Source organism: Equus caballus, chromosome 11 (genome assembly GCF_041296265.1).
Source record: "Equus caballus isolate H_3958 breed thoroughbred chromosome 11, TB-T2T, whole genome shotgun sequence".
NCBI classification, from domain to species: domain Eukaryota; kingdom Metazoa; phylum Chordata; class Mammalia; order Perissodactyla; family Equidae; genus Equus; species Equus caballus.
Genome location: NC_091694.1, coordinates 50,389,552 through 50,398,564, shown reverse-complemented (window position 1 = coordinate 50,398,564; position 9,013 = coordinate 50,389,552). Strand labels below are relative to the sequence as shown.

General features: G+C 44.7%; 1 pseudogene; it reads right to left on the bottom strand.

Annotated features, from left to right (window-relative positions):
- Positions 1 to 5,222: 5,222 nt before the first annotated feature.
- On the bottom strand, positions 5,223 to 5,699 carry LOC100072945 (FUN14 domain-containing protein 2 pseudogene; annotated as a pseudogene).
- Between the last annotated feature and the right edge of the window lie 3,314 nt (positions 5,700 to 9,013).

Below are 9,013 nucleotides of genomic sequence, written 5' to 3'. Positions count from 1 at the left end.
AATGCAGGGCCTAAAGGTATGACTTAATGGAAATACAGGAGACAATAGATTTTTTACAAGTGCAACATGGGGAAATGATATTTTGTGTCTACAGGAGGGATTGACAGATTTGACTTCATAGACATTAGAAACAAGCAACGGGCTTGGATGAAATATTTGCAACATTTATAACAAGTAATTAATACCCAGAATACAAAGAACATATATAAAACAACAAGAAAAGAAGCAATCCAACGGAGAAACAGGAGATGATAGTAAACATTTGTCATCTCTGTTTTAGGGAATCCCTCACTATGTGCATACCTGGGCCACAGGCAGCCAAAGGGACTATGTTGTCCTCTTGCCTCCCTGGTGCACCTGGAGGTGGGGTGTTGCCCACTGGACCCTCCCTCCCAGAATGTTGAGTCTGGAGTGTGTGATGCAAATTTGTGGAAATAGTTGGGGGGGGGGGTATCATGCTTAAGGTCTTTAAGAAATTAAGTAAAAAATTCAGGATGCAAACTAATATATACAATACAGTCCCATCCGTGTAGCGCCCCACCCCCGCAATTGCTACATGTTTCCTTAACTCACACCAGTGATGTTGCTTTTCTCTCGTATATGCATCCTGTCTCCCTCCATGAGTTCTCTCCGTGTTTAAAGACTTTTGTAGCAAAATTCCCCAGTTGACCCCCTGGCACCTCTCCAGCCACTGTCCTCTCTCCCTTATTGCCTCAAGTTAACTGTGCTTTGGGCAATAAGAGGAGGGACCATGGCCCGGATTTGGGGGGAGGCAGACCCGGGAGGGCTGTGGTATGGTGGAGGAGTTACAAGCTTGTCAGAGGTATTAAGGGAGGGGCAGGGTGCCAAAGGCTGGAGAATTCAGGAATATTTGGGTTACAGCCTGACACGTGTGTGTGGGTGTGCCTCCGTGAGGCGACACAGGGCATGGCTCTTGACTACAGGCCAGATTGGCCTCAGCTCTGTTCGACAGGCGTGTGGCGGGGGTGTGATGTTTCTTGGCAGGAGGGAAACCAATTGGCTCAAGTGATTCTCCTATAAAAATCGGCGGTCTCTGAGTCAGAATCCCACAGGAGGCCTGTCTTAGTTTATTTCCCAAAAGCAGCACCTGAGAGAAAGGCTTGAGAGGGAGGGAGTTTTCTCCAGACCTGATTCTAGGAAGCCGGAGTGAAGGAGTCGGGAGTGAGATGGGGAAAGGGAAAGACCAGCAGGGATGTATTGCCAAGGTTGCCACACACTTTGGGGGCTTGCCAGCATCTCCTAAGTGTACAGAATGGTCATTCTAAAGGAGGTCACCTAAAGGGCTGGCTGCAGCATTTCTCCATAGCTCTCATACCCCGTGGGAGTTAACTCCCCAGTACCTACGGGCTGGACTTGTGCTGGCTGGGCTGGCTCCTAGTGGTGCTAGAGAAGACGCTGGAGAAGAAGGTATGGCTCGTGCTTGAGGTGGGACGCTGTCAGCAGGAGGAGCTGTCTGAGCTCGCATAGCACTGTCCACCTCTGTTGTGGCTGAAATTGGAGGTGGTCAAGGGCATGTGATGTGGGGCCCCAGAGACGTCTGCTACAAGCCCCAAATCTAAACTCCACAAGGAAGAGTGAAGACGCACAATAGCGACCAATACATAAAACACTTAGGCATGAACTTAGGAAATGTGCAAGATGTGTATGAAAACAGCTGTAAAACTCTAATGAAGCTCATACAAAGGCTTGAACATAGCCAACTCATTCTTGGCTAGGGAGTCTGAAACCGAGGATGAAGAGGTTAAGAAGTCTTCCCTGGGCTGGAGGAAGAGAACAAAAACTTCAAGATAAGCTTTGTTAACTGCAGCTGTGCATATTCAGCAGAATCAACTGTTGTTTAAAACTGACCAGGTCTGTCACTCCCTCCTTAGCATAGGAGTGAGCTGTCGTTTCCAGGAAGTCGAGGTCCGGGCGTCAAGATTCAGCCTCACAAGGCCAAACGCAGGCTGCATGTGAAAACTAACCAGAAAAGTCCAGACAGTCAAAGGAAAAGAAATTCAGTCTTCAAGGCCAAACGCGGGCTGGTGGGAAGGTGCCAACCAGCAAGGCCACATGCTCCCCGTCCCCTACCTGAAACCCCAGCACATGGTCCCCCTTCCTTACCTGAAACCCAAGATAAAAATCCCTACTTTTTTCCCTTCAGTGAGGTGGGTCTGAGTTCCAACTCCCATCTCGTCGTCTGGCTGCCATTCGATAATGGTAAACCTCTTTCCTTGCTACATCCTGCTGTTTCAGTTTTTCTCTTTATTGGCCCTACTATGCAGCGGGCAGACAAACGTGTGTTTGGATTCAATAACAAGCCCCAATAGTGCAATGATTTCAGTTTTTCCCAGATTAACGTAAATTCAAGGTTATCCAAATCAAAATTTCTATGCAATGTTTTTTTTTTTTTGAATTTGGCAACATGAGTCTAAATTGATTTGGAAGAATAAGTGTGAGAATAACCAGTAGAAAAATTTTAAAACAACGACTATCAGGGAACTTGTCCTTTCAGATATTAAAATATACTATAAAGCAAATAAGTAAAACACACTTGGCACTGGCATAGGAATGGACAGATGAATCAATGACATAGAATAGACTCCAGAAACAGATCCAGGGAATTAGTTGGGGCTGTTTTGGTTGTAAGTGACAGAAATCCGATGGGAGCCAGCTTAAGCGAAGAAGGGAGTTTATCAGAAGGGATGTGGACTATCTTGTGGGATCTCTGGGCCGGGGTGCGGCTGGGCCTCGTGAATCAAAATGGCGACTAGCACTCTGTAGGGGACCCAGGAAGTTCTCTCTGTATCACCTCTGCTTCTTTCAGAGCGTCTGCCTCATTCTTCTTTCTTACTCAGACTGGCTTCTCTGCTCTTCAGTTGACATCCTTACAACACTCCTGAATTTTATAGCTTACGTTCTTAATCCCCCTTATTTCTTTCCCCCTAGACTCCCAGGGAAGACACTGATTGGCTTTCTTTGGGTCAGCTGACTAACACTGTGCCAATAAACTGGAGCCAAGGGCAGAGTCATGTCATGGTGGCTGCTGTGGTGACCACATAGAAAGGAGGGAGAGAGTTCACAGAAGTGTGGTGATTGGAGGTTGGAGGTGAGGGTGGGCAAACCATACAATAGGAACAACAGATATCTATTGCACCCAAGTACATATAGGAATTTGGTAGATAGTTGTGACATAATAAGAAATATATGTATTGGTCCCTGTCCCCAGTTCCTGACACAGAGCTCCTAAAACCCTTGTAATTTCCTGAGTGATGGGGGTCATAGGAGCGTCTTACACAGAGCTCCTAAATCCTTTGGCATTTCCTTGTGAGAAGAGCATCTTTTGTTCTAATGAGGTGACTCTTGGTGGGCTCTGGATAGCTTCAGGATCGGGGCTGGTCACCAGAGAGACCACGCCTTGATGAGAAGCTTGGAACTTTCAGCCCCGCCCCCCATCTTCCATGGATGGGAGAGGGGGTGGAGATTAAGTTAATAATCGATCATGCCTACATAGTGAAGCCCCCATAAAAATCCCTAAACTACAGGATTCGGGGAGCTTCTGGGTTGGTAAACACATCCACATGCAGGAGAGTGGTCACCCCAACTCCACAGGGACAGAAGCTCCTGCACTTGGGAACTTTCTAGACCTCACCTTATGTATCTCTTCATCTGGCTGTTTGTCTGTATCCCTTATCATATCCTTTATGATAAACCAGTAAATGAATTAAGTATTTCCCCGAGTTCTGTGAGCCGTTATGACAAATTATTGAATTTGAGAAGGGGTTGTGGGAACCCAAGGTTTATAGCTGGTTGGTCAGAAGTGCAGGTGACAATCTGGGACTTGAAATGGCATCTGAAATGGGGGGTAATTTTGTGGCACTGAGCCCTTAATCTGTGGGGTCTGCACTAACGCCAGGTAACTAGTGTCCTAATTGAATTGTAGGACACCCTGTTGGTGTGTGCAAAGTTGGAGAATTGGTTGGTATGGGAAAAAACTCCACACGTTCTGTGTCAGAAGTGTTGTGAATAGAGGAAAGGAGTTTTCTTTTAACAACTAAGGAGGAGTTTCAAATCAGAGGAGAAAAGATGCAGTAAATGGTGGTGGGACTGTTGCCATCCAGTTCACTGACGTCATCACTTAAAAAAAAATTTGACGATGGAATAGTTTATTTCTTATGTGCTATCCGTCTCGATTCTGAATGCCTGGAATGCTACTTCTCAAAAATGGGTTCAAGTGTTACATTTCATACTAACGGGATGAAAAATAGTAGAATTGGTACAGAAGAGCTATGGCTGCCCCTAATGTTTTGAAGAGAGGTGAAAAAAACTTCAAATTTCGAAGCTTAAAACATTTTCTATGGAATAAAAACCCAAGAGCTTCTTCCCTCCCCTGAAGTCACATGTTTTACCATAAATAAACTCTTTTGGAATAACCGTGGAATGCATTCCACCTGTCTGGGGGAAAACACCCCGTGGATAACATCTTAATGCCCCTAAATGATTCACTAAGTCTGACGATCAGATGGTATATTGCTGTCAGTTGGTTTCCCTAAAAACCTTCCACCAAAGACAAGATCTTCAGAGCAGCACACACCTGTAGCATAAATGCACGCTATATTCAGACTTTTCAGTATAGTGCTTATGTTGCCATTTTGGTCAGGATAATAATAACAGGTATAAATAGCTCCCCTTCTATAATCTAAAACCACCTGAAAAGGAAAGTAGACCTCAAGATACCAAAATATTTCATACTTCAAGGCAAATAAATGCATTCTGTTCCTCTCCATGCAGCACGCAACAACCAGGTGTCTATGCACTTGCTATTTCTTTTCCAAATCAGCAGTTTGGGACAGCCTTTCAGGATCTGCTCAGCCTCCCCCGGTGAGCCGTCTTGCAGCAGTTTTGCTCAGTATTTTATGTAGGGGGAGATTAGCCAAGTGAGGAGCAACCTGGGAGAAGAACTGAACGTCTGTCGTCTCTTCCATCACCATCAAGCTCACGTCAGGGCCATGTGAGCTAACCCGTACCGACAGGTGCCTATGGAAAGCCATTCGGCTTCGCCACTGTGGGGAGGAAGGCTCGGGAGAAGAGGAGGGGGAGACACTCAACGTCTCATGACGGAGCAGAGAGGCTCCTGGTCAGAAGGAACAACCCACATGTTCTGATGAAAGACGGGTTGAGAAAAAACCCACTCGGGAACAATGGAAGTAGAAGTGTCCTCCTTAGGATGCCATACCAAGCAGAAAGCCTCTGAAAAACCCCCCGGTCGCTGGAACATTCTTCTGCACGAATGATGCCACCTGCTCAGTTTTTCTTTTGACTTCAGTAGATATCTGGCTGCTCTCAGGGATTTTCAGCTTTTCCTCGGCTTCCTTCAGATCCTTCTCTACTCACTGCCAGTAACCTTTGATGCACCCAGCATGTTCTCCTTTACAAACTAAAGGAGAAAAATAATCTACTTCCCACAGCTATTGCAGCCAACTCTCCAACCTCCTGGAAAATGAAACCCGCATGCCAACCATGGACACCTCCCACCAATGGTGGGACCGCCACGCTGGACTCTTCTGCAGAGGGCCCAGCTTCCTGCATGAACATGACTGCTTTCTAGCAAATTCTACAAGGTCCAGTGGTTCAAAAGTTTCCTCAAGGTTTCCTTGACTGGACACTGCCATTTGGGCGAGCTCATCTCTCGAGGACATCACAGGGGCTCCTGTGGCCCTTTCACTCTTTCGTGACAGTGAGTGCCATGTTCTCACTGCCCTTCTCAGCAAAATCGAGGTAATTATAATTAAAATTATAATTATAATACTTTTATACCATGAATTCCCTTGCCCCTGTTTCCCTGTCTTTCTCGCCAGGCAAAACGTCAACCCTGGTTAGATTCTTTTTCCCTCTTACTCTACTCCTGTATGTCAGCAGCTGAGGATGGCCACGCCATAGGAAACAACACCAGTTACAACAAAACGCCACCACATGATGGTCTGTCTGACTTTAAAATTGTGACCAGTTTCAAGGGAAGCCCCAGCACTGCCCGGCATTCCTACAGATTCTAGTCATCAATCCTCTCCCCGTCTCTCCGAAATCCTTACCTTCTCCTCTCTTGATCGTGCCTCACTTTCAGCCCATGACCTCCCTTCCCATTTCACTGAGAAAATGGCAGCAATCTGATGAGAGCTCTCCTCTTGCTCCGTGGTGGAGGCCGCCTGGATGTTCACGAACCCTATCTCCTCTGAGGACAAGTGGGGACTTCACTTCCCAGCCTCCTTTGCAGGTGGGTTGGGCAATGGACTGGGGTCTGTCCTGCATTGCTTCTGAAGCAGTGTGCATCTCGGCCTGGCCATCACGTGTCATACCTGGTCCTTCTCATTCTTTCTCTCTGCTCCTCAGCTAGCCAGGTGGGAGGGATGCTGAGGAAGTCTCTGAGGAGGCCCTGATGGACAGCAGAGCTGGGGATGGAGGGAGCCTGGACTCCTGTGTGACTCCATGAAGAAACTTGTCCTGCATTGGACTGTGATGTGAGTGAGAAATACACTTTGTGGTGTTAAACCACCAAGATTTGGTGTCATCCCACAACTAGAAGGACCTGCAACTAAGATATACAACTGCATACAGGGGGGGCTTGGGGCGATAAAGCAGAAAAAAAAAAACACCAAAAAAACCAAAAAAAGATTGGCAACAGTTGTTAGCCCAGGTGCCAATCTTAAAAAAAAAAAAAGATTTGGTGTCACAGCAGCTAAGTAGACTCATTCACTGTCCCACCTTCAGATACACCAAACCACCGTGCTTCCATCTACACCCGTACACCTCGCCTTCCATCCTGCTACAGGGGCCTGCTCTCTGCTCCTGTCACAGGCCGTGGAGCCTACACCCATGCACTTATTCCCACTTACCTCTCCTCTGCACACACGAGTTCTCTGTCCCTTCTGAACCATCTTAGATGCCCACTCTGTCCGACATGCACGACTTCTGTGACGTCCTGGCTTCTCTGCCTCCTTTCAGAGCAAAACTCTTTAAGAGATGCCCTTTGCATTGTCTTCACTTCCTGACTTCATATCCTGTTTTTTTTTGTTTAATTAAAAAATTAATATTATGAGATATTTCAAATCTACCGAAAAATGTAGAGAAAAAGATTTTAAAAACCCAACAATTCACGACCTCTATACCCAGCATCTAGCTTTCATAGATCTTACTATTTGACCATATGTTTGCTTTTTTTTCTGAAGATTAGCCCTGAGCTAACATCTGTGCCAATCTTCCTCTATTCTTTTTCCTTCTTCTCCCCAAAGCCCCCCAGTACATAGTTGTGTATTTTAGTTGTGGGTCCTTCTAGTTGTGGCATGTGGGACGCCGCCTCAGCGTGGCTTGATGAGCGGTGCCATGTTTGTGCCCAGGATCTGAACCGGTGAAACCCCGGGCCACTGAAGCAGAGCGTGTGAACTTAACTACTCGGCCATGGGGCTGGCCCCCGTATGTATTTTTAAAGAGAGACACACATACTTAACGACACCCTTGTACCCCTCTCCAGTTGCACCCTGTCCCTTTCTCTCCCTAGGTAACAACCACCCTGAAGTTAATGAATGTGGTTCTCTAGTTTTTGTATTTTAATTTTTTACGTAGTTGCCCATTACCAATGGCTAGCATTACTTTGTGTGTCTCTGAACTTAAAATAAATAATATCCTCCTTATAAATCATTCTACAAATTGCTTTTATTCACCAACATTTTGTTTGTGAGATTTATCCATGTTGATGTGTGTAGATATATCTTCACTTCCAAATAAAACCACAACAGTGCTCCGTTCTTTGGCTCCACCATACCCCCGGCCCCAACTCTGCGCCTCAGTTTTCCTTCTGACGCTCATTTAGGTTGCTTTCAAAATTTTGCTGTTACAAATTATTCAGGATTTCTATTTCTTATTTAGTAACTTCTGGAAAGTTATATTTTTTCTAGAAATTTGTCCATTCTGTTTACATTTTCAAATATATTGGCCCAATGTTGTTTACAGTATTTTATTTACTTTTTAATCTCTGCTGTATCTGGAGTTCCGTTATGTTTTTATCTCCATTTTTTTTCTTGATCAGTGTTTTCAGATAACATCAATTTCAAAGATACAACTCTTGGCTTTGTTGGTAGTCTCTATAGTGTCTTTGCTTTCTATTTAATTAATCTTAGTTCTCAGCTTTCCTATCTACTTTCCACTTTTTTTTGGTTATTCTGTTTTTTTCCTAACCTTTAAAGAAGGCACTTTAGTCTTTATGCTTTTCTAATATAAAGATGTCAGAATATAAATTTTCTCTTATGTTCTACTTTTGCTGCATCCTGTAATTTTTGATGTGTAATATTTGCAATATTCTTCAATTCTACATATTTTAAATTTTTGTTATGATTTTTTTCTTTGATCTGTAAGACGTTAGATCTGGGATTTAAATTTCCAAATGTACAGGAATGTTTAAATTTCTCTGCTTGTTGATGGCACCTTACTAACTGCATTTTAGTCAATCTGTATGATATTCCTTCCTTGAAATTTGTTGAGACTTGCCTTACAGCCTGTTACTTGGTCAATTTAGTATATGTTCCAGGTACGCTTGAGTAGACTGTGTGAAATTTAATTACTAGGAGCAGGGTTTTATATATGTCAATATATTATATATATATAAAATATATATATATATAATTTTACAATCTTTATATTTTCCAGGAGATTGAATCTTGTCATTTCATAATAAGCCCTTCTAGCCCTAAAATGCTTTTTCTGTGGGTTCAGCACCACTGACCAATGACCGCTCTGAGAGCTTCGATGCAGGCTTGGGAGCAGCAGCCAGGCCTGGCAATGAGGTCCAGGTGGAACAGGAATGCAGGGCAGAGAGAACGTGGTGGGAAAAAGGGGACGTGGTGTGCAGGTTGGACTTGATGTGCTGGGTGAGATGAAGGATGTGAGGCTTCAAATGCCGACAGTTTCTCACCTCCTGGCATGTGTGATGCCAGTCCATAGTAGGTGACCTATTTTCTGCTCC